This window comes from Elaeis guineensis, chromosome 1 (assembly GCF_000442705.2).
Source record: "Elaeis guineensis isolate ETL-2024a chromosome 1, EG11, whole genome shotgun sequence".
In the NCBI taxonomy this organism is placed as follows: domain Eukaryota; kingdom Viridiplantae; phylum Streptophyta; class Magnoliopsida; order Arecales; family Arecaceae; genus Elaeis; species Elaeis guineensis.
Window position 1 is genome coordinate 97,423,487 of NC_025993.2, and position 13,271 is coordinate 97,436,757.

Consider the following 13,271-nt stretch of genomic DNA (forward strand, 5'->3'; position numbering starts at 1 on the left):
ATTACTATGGTCTCTGTCCTGCTCAGCTAGCTCCGAACTCTATCTGGCTGATCATCAATTTTGCTTTATTATATCGGCTTATCCCGACTGATCCTCATCCTTCTCTCTTTCGATCTTTCTTGATCCTTCATCCTCATCCCAAGATCAAGGGTTGGTGATTCTTCAACCTGAGAAAAGGTCTTTCTTTCATCTTCGATCTTCCATTGTCCATTCATGGATAGAAGAATCAATTTTTCTTCACCTCTTCTTCTTCCTGCTGGGCTTTCCTTCATGCTAGGGCAATCCAAGAATTAGCCCCAACGAGAATAGTTGGGTAGATGCCACTGATTGGGAAGACTTTCTTCGACTAAAGGATATGAAAGTTCCACTACAGCGAAAGCTGATGACTGAACAGGCTCTCTACGATATCGGACTTAGTTTGGTAACTTCCTTAGGTATAACATAATTGGTAATTTTACTTTTTCTTTTGTCTATTTCTAAATTTTATACTGATCATTTTCTTTTGATTGCAGCTATGCATATAGAGCACGAGTGTCGGCTGCTGATATTCATTCGCATGCTGCCAAGAAGAGAACAGCAACTGACATTGGATCTTCCCAACCGCTAAGAAGGAGTCAGGTTGACACTCCATTGGTACCGACAAGAAAATTCGACATTCTGTCAGAAATAGACCCTGAGCCGATCTTAGCATTGTCAGCTCCGACAACACTTCTTCCGACTGAGATGCCATCTGCTGAAGTTGGGACGACGAGAGATGAAGGAGCTGTGGTAGAACCATCGGTGGCTCCATCAGTGGGGGTTCGGGCCGGAGCAGAGGTCGCGACTGAGCCCGAGTAGTCAGCGGCTACACCAGCTGTTCCTCCAACGGAACGGTCTCGAGCGTAGTCAAGCACTGACTTTCCGACAGTTTCAAGCATGCAACCACCGACTGGAGATCGAGGGAAGGTGCCTGCAATCTCTGCCAATGATGGGTCATCTGTGGGCCTTCCTACCTTCTTCGACATCCGAATTCTCACAAGTGAATCAGCTCTGGCCAATCCACTATTGGCTAGATGACTCATTAAAGCTACACTTCTCCCGACTGATAGAGAGAACAAAAAGAATCGAATGGTGTCCAAGATGTTTTCTTCTTTCTACCCAGCGATACTTGGGGTAATTTTTCGATATTCCTCCTCCTTTTTTTATGTATATATATATCCGACTTGACTTGTCTTCTATTTTCAATGGACTCACGATATGCACGCTCTAAAGAGAGGATATCGGAAGATCGCCGACTTTCGTCGATCTTGAATGGACAAGGTGGCGACCGCCAATGCTGAGAAGACTGCTGCCGTCGAACAACTTCAGGCGGCAACTGAACGAAAGAGGAAGCTTCAAGAAAAAATTTTTCATTTGACGGCCAACCTTCAGTCCTCCAGAGTCGAGCTTGAGTCGGCTTATCAAAACATCACATCTCTCGAATCTCAGATCAGGAGTAAGAAGCATGCCATCCGTTTGCTCCGAAGAAAAAGGGATGGATGTATTGAAGAGCTGGAAGCAGAGCGCGGAAGACATCAGACCACCTTGGAGAGGCTGGCACTGGTCGATGCTGAGTCAGCCTCTGCAAAGGCTGAAGCTAAGTCAGCGAAGGACGTCCTAAGTCTGACTGTCGAGAACTTCAAAAATTTGAAAGAATTCAAAGAAGAGATTCTTGAAGGCGGATTCACATCTTACTGTGTTGGATACAAGGACGGTCGAGATGCGGTCGAAAAATTGTATCTAGACTTAGACTTGAGCAGCATTGTTCCACCTAGTTCAGAAGAAGAGGCTGCTGAAGAGGGTGCCGCACCGACTGAAGAAGATGCACTGACTGCACCAGGACCTACTCCAACTACCGAAGCTATACCGAAGAAGGAAGATGAGGAAACCGACTGGTGATCAGTGTAGCATTTTTTTCTTTTTTCTTTTTCTAATTGGATAAATTTTGTAATCGGACCTTAGGTCCAATTTTGTAACCTTTTTTTTAATGAATGAAACGAAAAATTTTTTAAGTACAAACTCTTCTTGATATTTTCCTCCTTATACTTTTAGTGTTGTAGAATCTTAATTGGACAATCGATTATCCATCAGTGAATCGGATGTTCAATAACAACTGTAGTAGAGTTTGTTCGTTAGTTAAATATCGATCGACATACTTTACATTTTAGGTATTTGGATAGACGGTGATAAGCCGAATATCCTTCAATTGACCGTAGTCAAATTGATATGTCTAGATATTTGATAGACAGTGATAAGTCGAATATCCTTTAACTGACCGTAGTCAAGTTGGTATATTTTCGATTCGAAAGGAGTTGAATCGACATAATATTCTGCTTAATTAAAACTAAGTTTGCATAAGTAGTTGTTCGACTAGAGTCGATTTTTACAGTAAAAAATCAAGATATAGTTGGTATGTCAATTTTTACAGTGAAAAATCGAGATATAATCGGTATGTCAATTTTTACAGTGAAAAATCGAGATGTAGTCAGTAAAAATTTAATCGATTACTTATCGATTGGGTGTCATTTTGTAGATGTAGTTGATCGAACCTTTTAAGATTCTGAATTTCAATATTTCACTCCGAATATTGTACATGTGAATAATTTTATTGATAATACATCTTCAAATTATCGACATTCTAGGTCCGAAGAATAGTTGTTCCATCAAGAGTTTCTAGTTGATATGCATCCGGTCGAAATATCTCGGTTATTCTGTAGGGTCCTTTCCAATTTGGAGATAATTTTTTTGGATCCAGAGGCTTTGAAACCTCTCTTTCCTTAGGACCAGATCTCATGGATAGAAGAGCTTTGGCTTAACTTTTGCATTATAATACTGGGCTACTCTTTGCTGATATGCTGCCATCCGAAGTTGAGCTTATTGTCAGATTTTCGAAAGTAGGTCTAGATCGACTCTCCGACATTCTGAATTGCTCGACTCATTATACTGTTCAACTCTTGCTGATAGTAATCTGATCTCAAGTAGAATCATCACTTCCATTCCATAGGCCCGATTGAATGGCGATTCTCCCATCAGTATATGAGGAGTTGTCTGATATATCTATAAGATCGGATACAGTTCTTCCACCCAGAGACCTTTAGCTTCATTCAATCTAGTCTTGAGACCATATAGGATTGCTCAATTTGTTACTTCCACCTCTCTGTTGGATTGTAGATGGCCGACTGATGTGAGTTTGTACGTAATGTGAAATTTTGCACAGAACTCTTTGAAGTTCTGATTGTCGAATTATCGATCATTATCAGTAATGATGGGTGTGGTAGATCGAATCTGCATATGATCGATTTCTGAATAAAATCTTTCATCTTACTTTCAATGATTTGTGCCAAAGGTTCAGCTTCTACCTATTTGCTGAAGAAATCAATGGCAATCACTATGAATTTTCTTTGATCAGATGTCAGAGGAAAAGGACCTAGTATGTCAATTCTTCATTGTGCGAAGGACCATAGTGCAACAATTGATGTTAGCTGACTGATCGGTTGATGTTGTATATTTGCATACTTCTGACATGGTTCACATCTTTAGACAAGTTCAGCTGCATCTTTTTTCATGGTGAGCCAATAATATTCTTGTCATAAGACTTTATAAGCCAAAGATTTGCCCCCTAAATAATTTCTACAAATCTCTTCGTGAACTTCTCGAAGTGCATAGTCGGCATCTGCTGGTCTCAAATACTTCAGTAAGGGAAGAGAAAATGATCTTTTATAAAGTTGGCCATTCATCAAAATATAGTATGAGGCCATCCATCTAAGTCATTTGACTTCTGAAGGATTTGCAGGTAGAGTTCTATCAGTCAAATACTGGATGATCGGATCCATCCAGCTTGGTCCATCATTGACTTGTAGCGCTTCTTCGACTTTATCAATACTCAGCTGTTCAAGACATTCGACGAATATCTAATCCAGCGAGTTAAATGAAGTAGTTGCAAGTCAAAAAAGTATATCGGCTCGAGCGTTTTCGATACTTGGAATGTGAGAGCTCAAAATATTCTAGAGTTAATATAAAATCTTTCATCATCTGAAGATACTTCATCATAACGAGGTCTCGGACATCAAACACATCCTTAACTTGCTCGATAATCAACTGTGAGTCGATGAAGATATTCAAATTGTCAATGTCAATCTCTTTGACAATCTTCAAGTCGGCTAGGAGAACTTCATACTCGGCTTGGTTATTTGAAGCTTTAAAACTGAATCGAAGGGTATATTCGATTACAATCACTGCAAAATTAGTGAGGATGAGACTGGCTCCACTGTCCTATGCGTTGGATGCTCCATCAATATGTAACACCCACATCGATGTTGAATCAGGCTTGAGAGTTTCAACTAACTTTATTTTGTCATTTGATTCATCCTCAGGATTATTGTTAGGTATAGTATACTGGACGATGAAGTCGGTCAAAACTTGTGCCTTCATCGATGGATGTGGGTGATATTGGATATCAAACTCACTGAATTTTATTATCCACTTTGTTATCCGACCTGAAGTATCAGGTCAGTATTAAATTGCCTTTAACAGCTGATCTGTCAAGACGACAATGGGATGTGCTTGGAAGTATGGATGAAGTCGTTGTGATGATATGATCAGGGTATAGATCATCTTTTTTGCCTTTGAATATTTTATTTCGGTATTATGAAGTACTTTGCTGGTGTAGTAAATAGGTCGTTGAATTCAATTTTTATCCTCTTGGATGAGTATCGAACTAACTGCTTCTGTTGAAGTTGCCAAATAGAAATACAAAATTTTTCCAACCTTTGATTTTGTAAGTAGCGACAGAGATGCCAGATACTTTTTTAGATCTTTGAAGGACTGTCGGCACTCATTTGACCATGAGAAATCTTTTACTTGTTCAAGGTCATGAAAAATGACAAACATCCTTCTGTCGATCTCGAGATAAATCGACTGAGTGCGGCGATCCTTCCATTAAGTTGTTATATCTCTTTCTTGGAGCTTGAATGCTTCATATTGATGATAGCCTTTATTTTCTCAGGATTAGCCTCAATTTTTCGTTGCGATACAAAAAATTCAAAAAAAATTTTGAAAGTTACTCCAAATGTATACTTGATCGAATTCAATTTCATCTGATATCGTCGAAGTGTACCAAAGACTTCTTCTAAATCCTGAACATGATCAGTAGTTTGAAAATTTTTCACCAGTATATCACCCACATAAACTTTCATATTTCGCCCGATTTGTGCCTTGAAATTTTGTTGATTAGCAGTTGATAAGTAGCTCCGATATTTTTTTAACCGAACGGTATTACTTTGTAATAGTAGATACCTTTATCGGTTATGAAGACTGTGTACTTCTCATCTTCAGACGCTATCCGAATCTGATTATATCCTGCAAAGGTGTCCATGAAGCTTAAGAGTCGGTGTTCCGAAGTTGATCGATCTTCGACAAAGAAAAACTATCCTACAGACAAGCTTCATTTAAATTTTTATAGTCGATGCAGATTCTTCATTTTTTATTGACTTTTCTCACCATCATTACATTGATGAGCTAATCAGGATAATTAGCTTCTCTAATAAAGCCAGCTGCGAGAAGCTTGTTGACTTCTTCATTGATGACCTTCTGCCTTTCGGGAGCAAAAGGTCTTTTTTTTTATCTCACCGGCTTAACTTTTGGATCAATATTTAGTTAGTAGGTTATTATCTTCAGAGAAATGCCTGGCATATCAGTAGCTGACCAAGCAAAAATATCGACATTTGTTCTTAGTAGATTTATCAATTGTTATTGCTTCAGATCAGACAGTTACGATCCAATTTGGACTGTCTTTTCAGAATCTTCTTCTTTCAACAGGATGGAAATCAGTTGTTCGCTAGTTTACTCCTCTCTTCATTTTCTTTTTGATCCAATTTATCGACAGACAAAGAGTCTTCAGATTGATTATTTTGGGTGGAGATCAAGAAACAACATCGAGCAAGCTATTGATCTCCATATATTTCTCCGACTCCGTTTCTTATTGAAAATCAGACCAGCAAATGATATGTTGAAACTATTGCTCTCAGGACATTAAGTGTAGATCATCCAAGCATGGCATTATAAGTCGAGGAAACTTGGACAATCGTAAATATCAAGAGAACAGTACTTTGTTGTGGATCTGTTCCTGTGATTAATGAGAGAGTGATTTCTCCTTCCACTATAACTGCATTCCCAGTGAAACCGACTAATGACATCGAAACTCTTCTGAGTCAATCAGTCAGTAGTTGCATTCGAGAGAAAATCGAGTAAAAAAGAATATCCGTTGAGCTTCCATTATCCACTAGAATTTTTTTTATCATGGGGAGTTTGTATTCTCTGGATATCATCTTTTGAAAAAAAAATTATATTATCAAGTCATCGTTTCTTCGCCTACTCTTCTTCGAAAGTTGTCCTCCAATTTTTCTGTCATCCAGAAATCATATTACTGACTCCCGCTGTTGGTCGATTGTTGATCGTTTCCTTAGCTTGTGGCTGAGGCTGTTGGTTGGTGGGAGATTGAGTCGGATGATCTCGTCGAAATTTTTCGAGGTAGCCTCATCAAAATTTTTCAAAGTAGCCTCGTCAAAATTTTTTGAGATAGCCTCATCAAATCAAGACCTCTATTTCATCCCTGAGTTGGATGCATTGTTCGGTATCGTATCTATGATCATAATGAAACTGACAGTACTTTTTTCTATCACAGCTCTTCGATGGCGCTTTCATTGGTAGGGGGTGTCGAAGATACTCCTCTCTTTCGATCTTCATCAAGATCTGCGCATGGAGAGCAGAAAGAGGAGTATAGAAGTCATACATGTCATAGCTATTTGGCTTCAGACTCTGTCGTCGAGGTGAAGCTCACTTATTGGTAGTCGGCCTACTTGATTCGATCGAAGCTCCACTTTTCTTCTATTTCTTTTTCTGACCTTTTTCTTCTGTTTGGCGTCAGTCAGAAGCACCCTCATTTGTGCGAATATACTTGTATACGCGCTCCAAAAATTTTGTATAGGTCCGGAGGAGAGTCTTATCTAGAGAATAAGTAAATCTGGATCCTCTCAGACCCCTCTTCATAGCCGATATGGCCATATCTTCATTGAGGTCCCTGATCTCAAATGTAGTCGGATTGAAATGAGCTACAAAATCTCTCAACATCTCTGTCTCGCCTTGCTTAATAGAGAAGAGACTGTCTGATGTCTATGGTACTTTTCGGCTAGCACTAAAATAGGCCACGAAAAAATGCTTGAGCTGCTTGAAGGAGTTGATGCTCCCCGATTGAAGCTCGAAATATCAGGCTCGAATAATCTTCTAAATAGTTACCGAAAAGTCGATGCATAAGAGGATGTCGGTTGCCTCCTGAATCATCATGAGAGCCTTATAGCTCTCCAAATGATCGATTGGATCGGTGGAGCCGTCATATGGCTCCATCTGTGACATCTTGAACTGAGATGGAATCGGTTCGTCCAGGATGTGTTAAAAAAGAGGTTGGACAGTGTAGAAGTCGTAATCACTAAAAGATTTCTTACATTCCATCTGAAGTCGAGCAAGTTGGCGGTCGATCTCTTTGAACTTGCATTCATAGTCATCGAGCCGCCCTTGTTGGGACAATCCGAGGGTAGAATCTCTCGAAGAATTTGAGGATGGAGAAGCAGAAAGTGTACGCGGTCTTTTCTCCTTCCTGATACTATGTACACGAGAAGAAGAGGGAGAATACCGTGAAGAATGGACGGCACAATAAGAGTGTCGAGAACGTGGTTGCCTGTCTTGATGAGAGTGTCAAGACGGTCACCGCTCTGAAGATGAGGAAGGTGAATGCCGTGGAGGATGGCGGCTATATCTAGATGGTACTAAATGAGCTATCGGCTCCTCCACCGATAGCTGCTACTGCTGGTAAGTTTGTTGCTACTGAAGGCTTTGGACCACCTCCGTTAATACCTTCATTTGCTGCATTAATGCAGCAATTTGTGTGTCTGTGGTAACCATAAGACGCGAAGAGTTGGGCTCTGCCAATAGAGGTGAGGGAGAAACATCTTTCCGGTGGGAAGACTGCCTCATCGATCCTGTTGATTGTTGAGCTCTGATTTTTATCATGGTTGCTTGTATCGACCCTCTTCCTGACGCGTCAATCTGTTGTGGTCAATCTTTTTTTGCATCTGTCGCCGAAGAAGAGCATCTACAAAAGAAGTCCATACTGATCAGAATTGTATCCAGCGGAGACCTTCTGATGCCTAAGTCAGTGAAAAGTGATGAATAGCAGATAAAGATTTTGAATAGCAGAGTCTTGATTCAGAATTATCTTACCAATGCTGTTATTTATCTCTCTTTTATAGGTGATTTAGATGTAACCGTAGAGCATGTGGTCCTACTTTTTATGGCACTAAAGGGCAATTATCCCAATTATCGAGCCATAATCATGGAGTTAATGGGCTGTTTATGCCCACTAATGATCGTAACACGTAGCTGATAACCATTTATAACAATTAGATATGTAGGTTCCACACATTCCGACATTATGTGATCGTGGGAAGATAAGCCGACTATATGTCGGTAGTCGTGAAGATCCGAATGAGCATCAGTAGGTAACTCTGATATACCGATGATCATTGGTTGGATATTAACTGAATTATCATAGTTATCTATTGATGACTGAGAATAGCCGACTGTCGGTCGGTCAACTGATTGTGAGTCGGTATACTATGTTTATGAAGCTGATTTAGAGTCGGAATCAGAGGTCGGTTGAATTGTCTCAACAGTTACTATTTTATATTTTTTTGATATCTATTTTTTATGCTGAATGTCAAAATGTGCAGTATAGCCTAGGTACAAAGATTTATTTTAAGATTTATGTAGGAAGGCTATGATAATTTTGGAATATCTTTTTGCTGATTTGACTATTTCTAACAGCAATAATCTTGGATAACCTTCTTCTACAGGCAACTGATTGTTATTGTTTTGATTTAGTTACAGATGAAATACTAAATCTGAGCCTCCTCTTCATCTTTCTTTCTTTCATGCAGGTACCAAGATGAGTTTCTGCATATGGTTGGTGATGGGATTTGACTTAAAGTTAATATTGTTTCCTATTTGAATCTTCTGTATGTGCTACTATTGTATCTTCTTTTTTTTTTTTTAATTAAGCAAATTTTCTCCTCATGCTTTATATTATTTAAAATGATCATATGTTAAACAGTGACAGTATTTGTTCTCCTTTAAGGATGATGTGTTTCTAGGTTAAAATGATATATTTTATCTTGAATTAAACATACTGGCTATTTGTAAATTATGATGTTTGTCTTATTTAAAAATAGATGAAACGGGTCAGATTGGGTTAGTTAAATAGATTGTTCATCTAATAAATAGGTTAAATGATAAACAAGTTAAACGAATTAGATCGGATTGGTTAAACAGGTTACCTGTTTAATAAACAGATTAAACGGATCGGATCGGATGACCTATTTATTAAATGGGTCAGGTTCCAGCTTGAAAATCGGATCTGTTTAATAAACAGATCGGATTTAGGTTTGATATTTTTTGATTCGACCCACATCTAACTCGATCCGTTTATGATCCGATCTGACCCGATTGCCACCCTTATTGCTAGATTCACTAATTATACATTTTATTTAGACATAATTATAGAACAACATACTATACATAGTAGATCGACTGTACCATTCTAAAATCCAAAATAAACACCAAACGAAAAGAAATATATATGCTGAGAATCACGAGAAAAATTGATTTTGTAGAAAAAAAGAAGGGAGAAAAAAATAAATTTATTTAAAGAAGAATAAAAATCAAAATCTCATAAAGATCTCTCATCAAAGAGTCTCCATGCATACAAATAATCTCTCATCTCTCTTTCTTTCTATATATTTCTTCCACCATCTTCTACACCATTCTTTACATGTTTCCACATATTAAGGAGATACCAAAGATTCCCTTAAATAGATCATCATAACTCACAAACCAAAAATCCACTAGGACAAATTCTAACAACCTTCAAAAGAAAATAATTAAATAAAATAATATTAAGAATATAATTTTGAAGTCATTAAAACTAATGATCAACTAAAAATGGAATCCTAGTTGGATGGAGATTTGGTAACGAATCTCAACACTTCTCCTCGTTACAAAGTCCATACTAATAATGCTGAAGTTATCGATGTCATGAAGTGCCATCATAGCTATTGCCATCATTACCGTAGTAATAGCAATATATAACAATTTGTTGAATCAGCAATTAAATAATGGAACCCCTTCGTTGGCTCTAATATTAATTCTTTTGTGGTTCATTCTCTTCGATGCATATGTCGGATGATGTCTTGCAATACTTCTTCTTGGCATTGGCTTTATAGTCATGATGTTGAAACGTCTTCAAGAATCTAGCTCATCCCAACGAACATCAAGTTGTTGCTTACAATAACTATGAACATCGGTCATTATCTACACACAAATAAAATCAAAAATAAAAATTTGATCATATCTACATGCCCCCACTTATGTTTCTTCAAGTATCTGCCATAGTTGGCTTCTTTTGAATATACGGTCAACTCCTCATGCATAAAGTCTTCTAATAGCTCAAATTTTGGAGTAGCTTCAAAATCAACCGATACCAAGGCACAATGTGAATCATCTTCACCAAGCATAGTTCTTGTTTCTCGATCTCCAAAGTTACTTCAAGATCAACCAGTTTTTATCTTTATAGCTTACTAAATCTCCATAAGAAACATCCAGATCTTGAATAGTTTCAACATAAGACTATTCTACATGATTTTATTGCCCAATATATATTTTCATAATCAGAACAACTATAGCATCCTTTAATTCTTCGTGAATAATTTCAAAATTAGCAAATTCTTCGATCACTATCTTTTTTGAACTTGATATAATAGCCATCTGATCAAGCTTCTCATGCTCAAGATTCTATTCTGGACTTGATTAGTCCTTAAGCTGATCAACCTTTTGTTCCAAGTCTTGAGAAGTCGCTCTAATCTTTAACTAATCAAGCTCCCCTTATTTTAAATATTCATCTTTAAATCAATTTTGTTCCTCTTTAAAATTTTTGAAAAAGCCTAGAACCAAAATCCATCTTTGTAGTATTTTTTATTTAAAAAGTTTTGGCTTACATGAATTTGAGTGGACAACTGTAAGAATATCCCATGCTTCATTTAGCTCCTTTATATTCTGAATATGAAAAAAATTTCTTTGTCAACTAAAATTTGAAGAATCCATATTATCTTTCAAGAGTTTAAATTTTATTTTCTTCTCACAATTTCATCTATTGGTATCATCTCTGACTCATCCAAAATATTTCATAAATGTTGGCATTTCAAATAAGACCTGATAGGAGCCTTCTAATATGCATAACTGATGTTGTTCAACTTACAAAGATAAATAATAGTAATAAAAATAGCTCTTTTAATATTGGTACGATAATGCATCTCATAACTAAATCCACTGATAGAGAAGGTAATATCATCAACTATGATAATTCACTCATTGAATCACCAAATAAGAGTCCAAATGCTTGCACTACCATACAACGAATTAATGAAAGCTCTTTAACCACACCATGTTACAAATATAGGAATCACCAATAATCAAGTCGTCACTCCACAAGACTACATCCCGAATAAATCTGATTGAAATTGCAAATCGCTCAACCACTCTTCAAGTCTATGGCTCTGATACTATGTAGAGCCACCAACAAATAGACTATAAATTTCAAATCCTTAGTTCTAATATCATGTAGAGTCATAAATAGATGAGCCATAAATCTCAAATCTTTAGCTCTGATATCATGTAACGCCACAAATATATGGACCATCAATATCAAAATCCTTACTTTGATAGTATGTAGATTGATATACTATACGTAGTCAATCGACCATGCCAACTCAAGATTCAAAATAAATATCAAATAATAAAAAAAATATATAAAGAGAATCATAAGAAAAAATGATTTTGTAAAAAAAAATTAAAAAATAAATAAATTTATTCAAAAAAAATAAAAATCAAAACCTCATAAAGATCCTCCACAAAAAAGTCTTGCATAGATGATATATTCTCTTTTTCTTTCCATACACTTTTCCATCGACTTCTACATTATTGTTTCACATATTAAGAAGATACCAAACATCCTTTTAAATAGACCACCACGATGATAGAAATTTGGCTTTTATCCGGGCTCACAAACTAAAGATCCATTCAGGCAAATTCTAGTAATTTTTATAAGAAAATAATTAAATAAAATAATATTAAGAGTACAATCCTAAAATCTTCAATTAAAAATAAAATTTTAATTAGATTACAACTTAATTTTAAATCTCAACAATAACTTATATCAATCCAATATTTTCTAATCCGGATTATATTAAAAAAAATCTCCATATTAACATAAAAGCAGCCAATGTATTTATCAGAATGGGGCTTTGACACGGCAGATAAACAACGTCCGTATCAGCAAAATTTGGCCGCATGTGAAAGATGCGATCCGTATCAGCAAAGTTATGCAAAAAAAAAAAAAAAGGCAAATGGCGCCGTGTGGGACCCAAACGGAAAGCCTAAACCAGCGGTGGGCGATAACCGGCAGCGACATGTGGACCCAAACGGGAATCCTCGCGCCGACATGTGGGACCCAGATAGCGTCCCGCTAAAAGTAAAAGAAGAAAGGCCACCGTGGTGCCCATCATCATCACGATAATACGACAACTTAAGGAAACCAGTGCTGTTGGTGATTGACCCGGTGTAACATCTCTCGTTCCTTGGCTATTTTCAGTGGAACAGCTGGACCTCATGATTCGTGCTCTCTAAATGCTGCTGTCGGCATCCATTTGGCCGAGAAGTACAGCTTAGGAAATATTGAGCATTTTTAATTTTAAAAGGTGCAGTTTATTTTATTCTCATTTCTCTGATAATTTTGACCTATGTCCCAACAATTTAAACATGAGCCATGGTGTCAGATACCATGATATGAAATTATGCTGTAGAATATTTTATGTCAAGACAATATCAAACTATAATCAACTAATAATATAGTAAATAAATTTAAAAAATAAGCAACATAAAATTTTGCAAGCAATTAAAAAGTTGAATAACGGCTCGTCACTGCTACTTCCCATGTTGCTAATTGCCACGTTGGTCATGCTCAGGATTGTTATTTATGCATTTTTACATGAATAATGCCATGATGGATGCATCGTTTATTCGGGTAATTTTTTAAAAAATTTTCCACAGAACTCGATTAAATCAAGTAATGCCATAATAGTGCTACGTCA